The following is an 11,740-nucleotide window of genomic DNA, read 5'->3' as shown; positions in this document are numbered from 1 at the left end:
GCTTACTGACTAGACTTGTTATTATTTCATCTTGTTTGCTTTTCTTTGTTTCTGAATTTTCTCGCTGCTCTTATTAAAGTTATTCTTTTAACCAAAGTTTTTCTATTGACAAAAAACAGGTAGAGAACATGGGAGGGGAAGGACTACAGGGTCCTGCTCTGTTTCACTTGAAGATGGACATAAGATCAGCCCTAGGTGAGAGAACCTGATGTAAGGAAGTCCAATTACAGTGTTTTGCAATTAATTCTGGAATCACACCATATCACAGTTTCATTTTTATTTGTTGTTTTGGGTACATATACAGTCTCCAGTAAAACTAATCAAAAAGGTTTGATTAACTCATTCTCTAACATTTTTTTAATATGTTTCATTGTGGTAAAAGTCACAGCATACTATTTTTACCATGTTTAACTGTATAGCTCAGTGGCAGTAAGTATATTCACATTGTTGTGCCACTCTCACCATCTCCCAAATGTTTCACGTTTCTAAGCTGAAACTCTGTCCCCATTAAATATTAATTCCCCATTTCCCTTCCCCCTTTCTCATTTCAGCCCCTGGCCTCTGCAAATGTACTTTCTGACTCTATGAATTTGACTATTCTAGATATCTCACTTCAAATAGCATTTGTCTCCACCTACGGTATATTGATCATTTTCTACTATTAATTTTATTATAAGATTCCTGTATAAAATGAAGTTGATCAGCTATTATTAAAGAGAGACAGTATCTTAACAGCAGGAATGAATTAACATTTACAGCTAATGTTCCATCTAATATTCAGAATTGTAGAAGCAGAATCCACTTTGTAGAATTTGGACCTGGACAAAATTTGGTTTTATTTAAGTGGGATGTACTTAACGTTAGCAAAGTGAATTACTTTTTGACTTGCTAAGGAATCAAAAAATGAATAAATAATGCCTCTGTCTCTGGCTGGAGGAAGCACAAGCTGGAATCAAGATTGCCCGGAGAAATATCAATAACCTCAGATATGCAGATGAAACCACCCTTATGGCAGAATGTGAAGAAGAAATAAAGAGCCTCTTGATGAAACTGAAAGAGGAGAGTGAAAATGTTGGCTTAAGGCTCAACACTCAGAAAACTAATATCATGGCATCCAGTCTCATCACTCCACAGCAGATAGATGGGGAAACAGTGGCAGACTTTATGTTTTGGGGCTCCAAAATCACTGCAGATGGTGATGGCAGCCATGAAATTGGATTGCAGTCCAAGGGACTACAAGGAGGTCCAACCAGTCCATCCTAAAGGAGATCAGTCCTAGGTGTTCATTGGAAGGACTGATGTTGAAGTTGAAACTTTAGATAATACTTTGGACACCTGATGCGAAGAGCTGACTCATTGGAAAAGAACCTGATGCTGGGAAAGATTGAAGGCAGGAGGAGAAGGGAACAACAGAGGATGAGATGGTTGGATGGCATCACCAACTCAATGGACATGGGTTTGGGTGGACTTCGGGAGTTGGTGATGGACAGGGAGGCCTGGAGTGCTGCAGTTCATGGGGTTCCAAAGAGTCGGACACGACTGAGCAACTGAATTGAACTGAACTATCCCTAGTAACAGTCATAATTGATCTGAGATTAACAGAACTTAAACTAGTGAGTTTTCTCTTTTCTATATTAACAAATTTATATTTTTTTCTGCCAAAACAAAACTTGAAAGCACTGTGAGCCCCCTTCTTTTTAATACTTAACGCTATACTCTAAAATTGTCCCTCTTCTTTTCCTATAACATTTCCATTCTCTCAGAGCCAAATAATCCCAGGTAGGTATAAACAGCAGGATGTGGGGTTGGGGGAATAGGTGGAAGAATCTGAATAAACCAATTGTATTAAAGCAATTTCTGTGGCTATCAATCTTTAATTGGTGAAATTTCAGTCCCAGGAGAAGAGAAGAATTTGAATGGGTGGAAATTTCATTTTTCCAAGAGGCCTTTAAGAGAGCCATAAATCCCTTCCTAGGTACTATTCCACCTTCAGTAAAGTGGAAGTTCCTCGTGAGAGAAAAGAGCAAAACCCTCTCGTCTCTCCCAGGCCCCACTTGAGCATAAACTGAATTAGCCTGGTCAAAAGTTTGGCTGATGAACAGGGAATGCTGCTCAGTATTATGTAGCAACCTAAGTGGGAAAAGAATTTGAAAAAGAACAGATACATGTACAAATGAATCACTTTGCTCTACACCTGAACTTATTACAGCCTTGTTAATCAGCTATACTCCAACATAAAATAAAAAGTTTTTAAAATCTTGGCTAGTGAAGCATGCTAAAGTTTAAACTAGCATGCTTGCTTCTACACTTTGATGTTTAAAAATCTTGAGACTTAAACTTAGTCTAAGATAACAAATCCAGGATCTCACTGAGTGGAGCTGAAAATTAGTATGCACCATCACATTTTAGCAAAGTTTTGATCACTTACATAAAATATATACATTCAGCACAATGCTCCTACCTGTCATCTAAGAGTAAATGTTTTGAAGAAAATAGATATGAAGATGATTCCTTAAGCTGCCTACAATTGGCAGGCCCACTGTATACCACCTGAAACAAATCAAGTAAGTGAAAAGATGAGAACACTACAGTTGCTTTACCAGCTGTGACAACTTAATAGAAAACAAACAAACAAAAAATCTCCACTCCTTTAAACAGAGCAAACAGAGAAAGTAAATAAACAGGCACCTCTGAAAATTTAAAAAAGCTTGTGCTTTGTCATTTAATATTTAAGGAGATAATTTCTGGATAAGGACAAGCTGGATGCTTAAGAACTCTTCATGCAGCTAATGTACGAACAGCGACCATTAACTAAAAACCTATCTTGAAACTTAGCCAGTTTGCAAAATGCTGTTACAGAGCCCACACAGCCAAACCAGGCCAGCTAGTCCAAAAAGCACTTTGTCCATGACCCAGGACTTGGAACTCACTATAGCCCAGGAAGAACCAGCACCCCATGACCCACAGCTAACACCATGAATGACCCACGAAGACATTGCGAATGAATTGACAAATTCAAATCCACAGTGCAAAGGGGTCCCAGTGGCAGAAGGAAAACTATAGGATGTGGATCGAATGAGTGGGGCCAAAGTCTTCCTAACTCAGACACTTACTAGCTACTGTCTGCCCATCTCTATTATGAAAACAAAATTATTATTTTAAGGGGACAGTTTGGTAGTTAAATGAGATGATGAGAATGAAATATGTTTTATAAACAGTAAAACATAATCTGTTGTTGTCACCTACTCATAATTAACATAAATACTCCTACAAAAATGTGTGCTGTCCTTAGTCATTCAGTCGTGTCCGACTCTTTGCAAGCCCATGGACTATAGCCCACCAGGCTCCTCTGTCCATGGGGATTCTCCAGACAAGAAGAGTGGACAGGGTCTTCCCAACCCAGGGATCGAACCCAGGTCTCCCGCACTGCAGGTGGATTCTTTACCATCTGAGCTACCAGAGAAGTCCAAGAATACTAGAGTGGGTAGCCTATCCCTTCTCCATGGAATCTTCCCAAACCAGGAATCAAAGCTGGGTCTCCTGCATTGCAGGCAGATTCTTAACCAACTCAGCTACCAGGGAAGCAGTGAAGTCTGTAATCTGGTGAATAAAAATATTGATTTTATTATTAATATTAATTAATAATATCAATATCCAATTAATAAAATGTACTTAAACCCCAAAGATAAAAAAGGAGTGTTGAAATCTCATATTAAAGGTTTTGGAAAATAAGATAAGGCATAACATAAACAGTTACTCTCATAAATTATCATATTAAATTAGATATATATGACCCAAAGTTAAGTATTCTAAACATTTAAAATTATAAAATATATTAACTTTGATTAACGTGGAAATTTTTAATGAAATTATTATTAAATACAATCATTAACATTATAGTTTTTATAATACAATGGCAAAAAGTAAATGAAAATTTTATTTAGTTAACTAGGCATTAATGATAGATTTTATAATATAAAGAGAGTAACACTAGAAGTGGTCTTTAAAAGTTTTGCTATTTCATCCTCTCAGGTTTTATTAGTAAAATCACAGTGTACAAAATTATGCTATGTTCTTGCCAGATAATAGCTGTAGCACTACGGTGAGTTCTTGGAATTACACTTTCAGAGGAAAATTAATGAACGTTAATGTGGTGCAGAAGGACAGAGGGCTTGAAAGCACATTATGTGCAGGAAGATGAAAGGAAATTGGACTGCTGAGTTTAGGCTTTAAAAACAAGGAAGAAATAACAGTTATATCCAAATATTTGAATAGCCTTAATAATCACTCCCAGACAATAGTGTTAGAAGTAATTGCAGGCAACTACGGACAAGTAGACCACATTTATCTGAGAGTGAATAACATTGAAGAGGATGGACAATGACTTATGTGGTAGGGATTTAAATATTAAAGGAGGTGAGAAGAGAAAAAAATAGCTACATTACATACAATGGTGTTTCAGAACTCAGATTTTGTGGTTTATTACTTGTTTCTTTAACAGCTCAATGTAAATCTCTGGCGGTCCAGGGTTAAGATTTTCCCTTCCAATGCAGGTTTGATCCCTGGTAATATCCCACATGAGTTGTAGCTTTAAAAAAAAATAAAACAGGAGCAATATTGTAACAAAGTCAATAAAAAACATTGCAAATGGTCCAGGTCAAAATATCTTTAAAAAATAAATACAATATATTCAGTTGAAATATGGTAACAATTTTCATGATCCTTGTTTACATATTTTAAACAAGTGTAGCTCCACAACTGAAAGATGGAATTATGCTTTGGAGCTAGAAGGAAAAAAATATCCTCTCACAACCCTAAAATAATCACACACACACACACACACGCACACTCCTTGCTAAAAGTCCTTTCATGACATACATTTCAGGTACCCTTGCAGGCTTACCCTGCTGCAAAGTGTCACTCAGTATCCCCATTACTAATGAAAAATAAATGATTCAGTGTGCAATGGGGGAGAGTAATTATCCCCAAGCCTCCTGGTTCCTAAAAAATAATAAAAATTTCACTCCTTGGAACAGACAGGTAAAGAAATAGCACTTCCAGGTCCATTCATTCTCTCTGACCAATTATCTTATTGATGAGACTGGGAGAAAGCCTGTGCAGGAGAGAAGCAATTCCATTTGAGCTCTGTTTTAAACATACATTTTTCTTCTCCTTTGCCACATGGTCATTCACTTGCCCCAATGTGGCACTTGCAATTGTCCAACCCTTACCTGCAAGGACAGTGGAAGCGTTATTTGGGCAGAGGAGAAGGAAAACGTTAGAGTCCAGATGCAGGCTGCATTTTTTAATTTGATTGATAAGTAACCAAGCTGATATTTTTGTCTGAATCGCCATCTGTTGGCAACCTATGTTTATTTTCTGAAATTGGCTCTAAATGCTGTCATGAGGGAAAGAGATGAGATTAATCATTTGCTTCCAAAACCTGTACAAGTTTTACCCAAATGACAGAAATACATCACATAATATGCCAACCCAGGGTGGCGTTGTTGGAGTAAGCACATTCATCTGGAAAACAGAAACACTCACACAACTCAAGAAAACAGGAAAGAGGAAAACAAAGCCTTATTCAACATTTCATGAAGTTTGTTTTTTATATAAATGAAATTTGAGTTCTGAAAAGTTATATATGGTAGCTATTGCCTAAACTCAGGGCTGAAAATTTATTTTGAATTAACTATAAATAGGTGGATGAAGCACAGCTGGTCTTGGAAACTGGGCAGAAATATCTCCACAAAATGAAATTATTTTTACTGCCTATGAAGGAATTCTGCAATAGATGAAAAGAAAATACTACACTTGAGAGAGAGAGCAAAGCAGTTTTCAAATAATTGAATATAAAAAAGAGAATGTTTTAAAGAATGCTTATGTTGTGACCTCAATAAAATTAAATAGGAAATAAAAGATGAAAATAAGATAAAAAGACAAAATGAGATGAATGGGGAGCTTTCTTGTGATGCAAGTTGTGGTGAAAAGTCTCCCCAAAATAGAAAAATATCATTCCTAAAATTGAGTAGTAGAATTTATATATTTATCACATTGAATAAAGAGCAGAATTAACTAAATAAAAAAGAAAGTAATATGAAGGATAACCTTAAGTCTTGTCAAAATGAAGAGGCTAGGAAAAAATGAAAAAAATAATAGTGGCTCACAATTTCTGCCTAGAGATGAATAGACAACAACAGAATGAAGATGAGATAAAATACACTGAATTCTGAAGTTCTAAATTTTTTAAATATTTAGTTCTAAATATTTCAAACAAGAAAAATGTTTTCTTATTGTACTCAGCTCAATTCACTCACTCAGTCATGTCAGACTCTTTGCGACCCCATGGACTGCAGCACGCCAGGCCTCCTTGTCCATCACCAACTCCCAGAGTTCACCCAAACTCATCTCCATTGAGTCGGTGATGCCATCCAACCATTTCATCCTCTGTTGTCCCCTTCTCCTCCCGCCTTCAAACTTTCCCAGCATTAGGGTCTTTTCCAATGAGTCAGTTCTTTGCATCATGTAGCCAAACTACTGGAGTTTCAGCTTCAACATCAGTCCTTCCAATAAACATCCAGGACTGATCTCCTATAGGATGGACTGGTTGAATCTCCTTGCAGTCCAAGGGACTCTCAAGAATATTCTCCAAAATCACAGTTCAAAAGCATCAATTTTTCAACACAGCTTTCTTTAGAGTCCAACTCTCCTACATGACTACTGGAAAAACCATAGCCTTGACTAGACAGACCTTTGTTGGCAAAGCAATGTCTCTGCTTTGTAATATGCTGTCTAGGTTGGTCATAACTTTTCTTCCAAGGAGTAAGCATCTTTTAATTTTATGGCTGCAATCACCATCTGCAATGATTTTGGAGCCCAGAAAAATAAAATCTGCCACTGTTTCCACTGTTTCCCCATCTATTTGACATGAAGTGATGGGACCAGATGCCATGATCTTACTTTTCTGAATGTTGAGCTTTAAGCCAACTTTTTCACTCTCCTCTTTTACTTTCATCAAGAGGCTCTTTAGTTTTTCTTCACTTTCTGCCATAAAGGTGGTGTCATCTACATATCTGAGGTTATTGATATTTCTCCCAACAATCTTGATTCCAGCTTGTGCTTCTTCCAGCCCAGCATTTCTCATGATGTACTCTGCATATAATTAAATAATCAGGGTGACAATATACTCCTTTTCCTATTTGGAACCAGTCTGTTGTTCCATGTCCAGTCCTGCATACAGATTTCTCAAGAAGCAGGTCAGATGGTTTGGTATTCCCATATGTTTAAGAATTTTCCACAGTTTGTGGTGATCCACACAGTCAAAGGCTTTGGCATAGTCAATAAAGCAGAAATAGATGTTTTTCTGGAACTCTCTTGCTTTTTCGATGATCCAGCATATGTTGGCAATTTTATCTCTCCTTCCTCTGACTTTTCTAAAACCAGCTTGAACATCTGGAAATTCACAGTTCACACATTGTTGAAGCCTGGCTTGGAGAATTTTAAGCATTACTTTACTAACGTGTGAGATGAGTGCAATTGTGCGGTAGTTTGAACATTCTTTGGCATTGCCTTTCTTTGAGATTGGAATGAACAGTGACCTTTTCCAGTCCTGTGGTCACTTCTAAGTTTTCCAAATTTGCTGGCCTACTGAGTGCAGCTCTTTCACAGCATCATCTTTCAGGATTTGAAATAGGTCAGCTGGAATTCCATCACCTCCACTAGCTTTGTTCGTAGTGATGCTTCCTAAGGCCCACTTGACTTCACATTCCATGATTTCTGGCTCTAGGTGAGTGATCACACCATCGTGATCATCTGGGTTGTGAAGATATTTTTGTACAGTTCTTCTGTGTATTCTTGCCATAATATATATGTATTAATATATACACACAAATGGCTTCCCAGGTGGCTCAGTGATAAAGAATCCACCTGCCAATGCAAGAGATGCAGGAGGCATGGATTCAGTTTCTGGGTCATCAAGATCCCCTGGAGGAGGAAATGGCAAGCCACTTCAATATTCTTGCCTCGAAAATTCCATGGACAGAGGATGCTGGCAGCCTGAAGTCCTTGGGGTCATGAAGAGTAGGATGCAACTGAGCGAATGAGTGTGTACTCACACATGCATAAATAATGTATAAACAAATGCATACATAATGTATAAACAGATATAGGCATATATACATACTATGCCTATTTTAAAATGGTATGAGTTAATGAATTTCTTTCAAAAAGTAAGCTGTTGTTGTTCTTGTTTAGTCACTAAGTCACACGGTTCTTTTGTGACACCGTGGACTATAGCCTGCCAGGCTACTATGTCCATGGAATTTCCCAGGCAACAATCCTGGAGTGGCTTGCCATTTTCTTCTCCAGGGAATTTTTCTGACCCAATGATTGAATCTGTATCTCCTGCACTGGCAGGTGGATTCTTTACCTCTGAGCCACCTGGGAAGCCCAATACACACATATAATAAGGCTCCTAAAATACATTTTGAAAGCAAGAGTCATATAACACAGTAAGGTGATGGCAGATCTTGAAGCCCAACTAATTGATACCAGTAAAATGCAGGATTGAACTGGCAGCCTCTTTAGGTGGACTTTAGTTTTGGAATCATAAAGATAAAAGTCTGAAAAGATACATGGAGCATAATCAAGAACACTTTATAATCTATCAGCTGTGATTTGGCCAGAAGGAAGAACTCAAAAAGAATTCAGGAAGCATTTGACTCTAGGCAAATTAGTTGTATCCAATCAAGTCTTGAAACAAAAAGATGGGGCTGAAGACTCAAACATAAGAAAAAAAAGTTTACTAAGTGCTAAACACTGAATACATAAATCAACTAAATTGTTGGTTGAAATGGAAACTGTTTATTTTGGGTGTCTTTGAAAAATGTCAACCTCAGCATTCTTTGTATGAAAACTTAGGTTCAATTAATAACTGGGCCCACTTTGCCCCATTTGACTTTCCTGGGCCTCCAGTAGAAACAAAATTATTTCCATTTTTTTAACTGTGACAGTTTGGGACCGGACCATACCTGCAACCCGCTCCTAGCCTCCCATGCCTAGTCAGGCCATTGGTAAGTACCTGGTATTTACATATACCCTCTGAAATATCTGAAATGCCATAGAGAGCCTGAGTAAGAAGCCATAGTCATAATTAGAAGTCCCTTCTCCCTGGTAGCTAATGTGCATGCATGCTAAGTTGCTTTAGTTCAGTTCAGTTCAGTTGCTCAGTCATGTCCAACTCTTTGCGACCCCATGAACCACAGCACTCCAGGCCTTCCTGTCTGTCACCAACTCCCGGAACTTACTCAAACCCATGTCCATTGAGTCAGCGATGCCATCCAACCATCTCATCCTCTGTCCTCCCCTTCTCCTCCTGCCTTCAATCTTTCCCAGCATCAGGGTCTTTTCCAATGAGTCAGCTCTTTGCATGAGGTGGCCAAAGTATTGGAGTTTCAGCTTCAACATCATCCTTCCAATGAACACCCAGAACTGATCTCCTTTAGGATGGACTGGTTGGATCTCCTTGCCATCCAAGGGACTCTCAAGAGTCTTCTCCAACACCACAGTTCAAAAGCATAAATTCTTCTGCGTTCAGCTTTCTTTATAGTCCAACTCTCACATCCATACATGACCACTTCAGTCGTGTCCAATTCTTTGCAACCCTTTGAGTTGTAAACTGCCACGGTCCTCTATCCATAGGATTCTCCAGGCAAGAATATTGGTGTCAATTGCCTTACCTTCTCAAGGGGATTTTCCCAACTCAGGGATGGAACCCACATCTCTTACATCTACTGCACCGGGAGGTGTGTTCTTCACCACCAGTGCCACCTGTGAGCCCCCGGGAGCTAATACCAGGATGGTGATCACTTTGAATTTTGTAAATATGTCAAATCAGTGCTTACATACCTTAAACTTGCACAGTTATGTGTCAATTATAACTCCCCTAAGTTGAAGGGGAAAAAAAAGAAAGCAAATCTTCTAAAGTTCTAATCAGCAGCTCCTTGTCACACATCTCAGACTTCTACATGGAAAGATCTACTAAAGAAAACTAACTGAATAGAGATACATGATTATCTTTTTGAGTTCGATGAAGTCAGTATGTTTATTTAAGAAGTAGAGGAGAAATTAAGAAGGTGATGTGTTCAGAATTTGCTTCTAGTAAAGTAAACTCATTAATCAACAAACATAGAACTCAGTCATGATAAAATCTGGAATTCTGACAGCTATAGATGGTATCTGTTACACTGAAGAAATCAAGACAGCAGTTTGTCATTAGCTGAGAAATGATTACTGAAGCTTGAAAAACATAAAATAATAGTATAAATCTGTATATATCCATAATCCCTAGAATTCATTGTGGCTTGGTAGATGCCATTCACTCAAATTCAGCTGAATCTTCAATTTTTAATAACTGTCACATCCTTAGCCAGAGCCAAATCTCCTTGACATAGCACTGTCATGATTGTTTGGGGGTGGGGGCGGGGCAGTGGGAATCATAATTCATTGATCCAAGGCCACACTCACTGGAACTAAAGCTGCCAAACTCAACACTATATAACAATCAAAAACCTGCAGAGCTGCCTTGGCCAGGCCCAGAGGCTCTGTTTTTTGGTTTGCATACAGATTACATGGATGTGCTCATTGTGTGAAAAACTGACTTTGTTGCCATTCTTATGCATATTTTTTGCTTTTGTGCTATATTTCAGTACAACTGACATTTAAAATTCAATAGATAGTATAAACTTTCAATTCACTCTCCACAGGAGTAATTTTGGTAGGTCAAGTATATTTATATTCTTTAACTTCTACTAGCATTTCTTTAAGATGGTTGGCATATACCTCCCTGCATTTAAATCCTCCCTTATCACTAAATGGCTTCAAATTGACATGTGACTGAAACAAGAGGTAAAGGGATCCTGATTGCATATATTTCCAATCTATAAAGAACTAGATACCACAAAGCATTGCTCAAAGAATAAACACTATGTAAGTGTGATTAACAGTTTGGGCTCTGGTGTCAGATTGCCTCCATTGAAACTAATTGTTCCACACTAGCTACGTAGGCTTGAGATAGTTTTTTAACCAGCTTTGCAATTTTTAAATCCTCACAGTAGAAACAACTATAATGTTACTTCATAGGGTTGCTGTGAGGATGAAGTTAGTTGATTCATTAAAGTCTTAGAAAACTGCTGACTCATGGTAAGTTCTAAATAAGGGCTAGCTATCATCAACACTATTAATGTTGTTGTTGTTTAGTTCCTAAGTCATGTCCAACTCTTTGCAATTTCATAGATTGTAGCCCACCAAGTTCCTCTATCCATAGAATTTCCCAGCAAGAACACTGGAAGGGGTTGCCATTTCATTCTCCCCAGCATCTTCCCTACCCAGGGATAAAATCCACATCTCTTGTATTGGCAGGTGGATTATTTACTGCTGAGACACTAGGGAAGCCCTATCATTACTATAAATGTTATTACAATTATTATCTTAAATTTTGCTACTAATTTCTAGTTACAAGACAGTGTGTTGGTGAGTTTTATATGATGTGAGTTATTTTTTCAGCTGCTATGTGTGTGTGCATGAGTGTTGGTCGCTCAGTCGTGTCCGACTCTTTGCAACCCCATGGACTGTAGCCAAACCAGGCTCCTCTGTCCGTGGGATTCTCCAGGCAAGAACACTGGAGTGGGTTGCCATTTCCTTCTCCAGGGTCAGCTGCTATAACAGAGTCCAAATAATA

The sequence above is a fragment of the Dama dama genome, chromosome 31, assembly GCF_033118175.1.
Source record: "Dama dama isolate Ldn47 chromosome 31, ASM3311817v1, whole genome shotgun sequence".
Taxonomy (NCBI): domain Eukaryota; kingdom Metazoa; phylum Chordata; class Mammalia; order Artiodactyla; family Cervidae; genus Dama; species Dama dama.
This window is presented reverse-complemented; position numbering follows the sequence as displayed.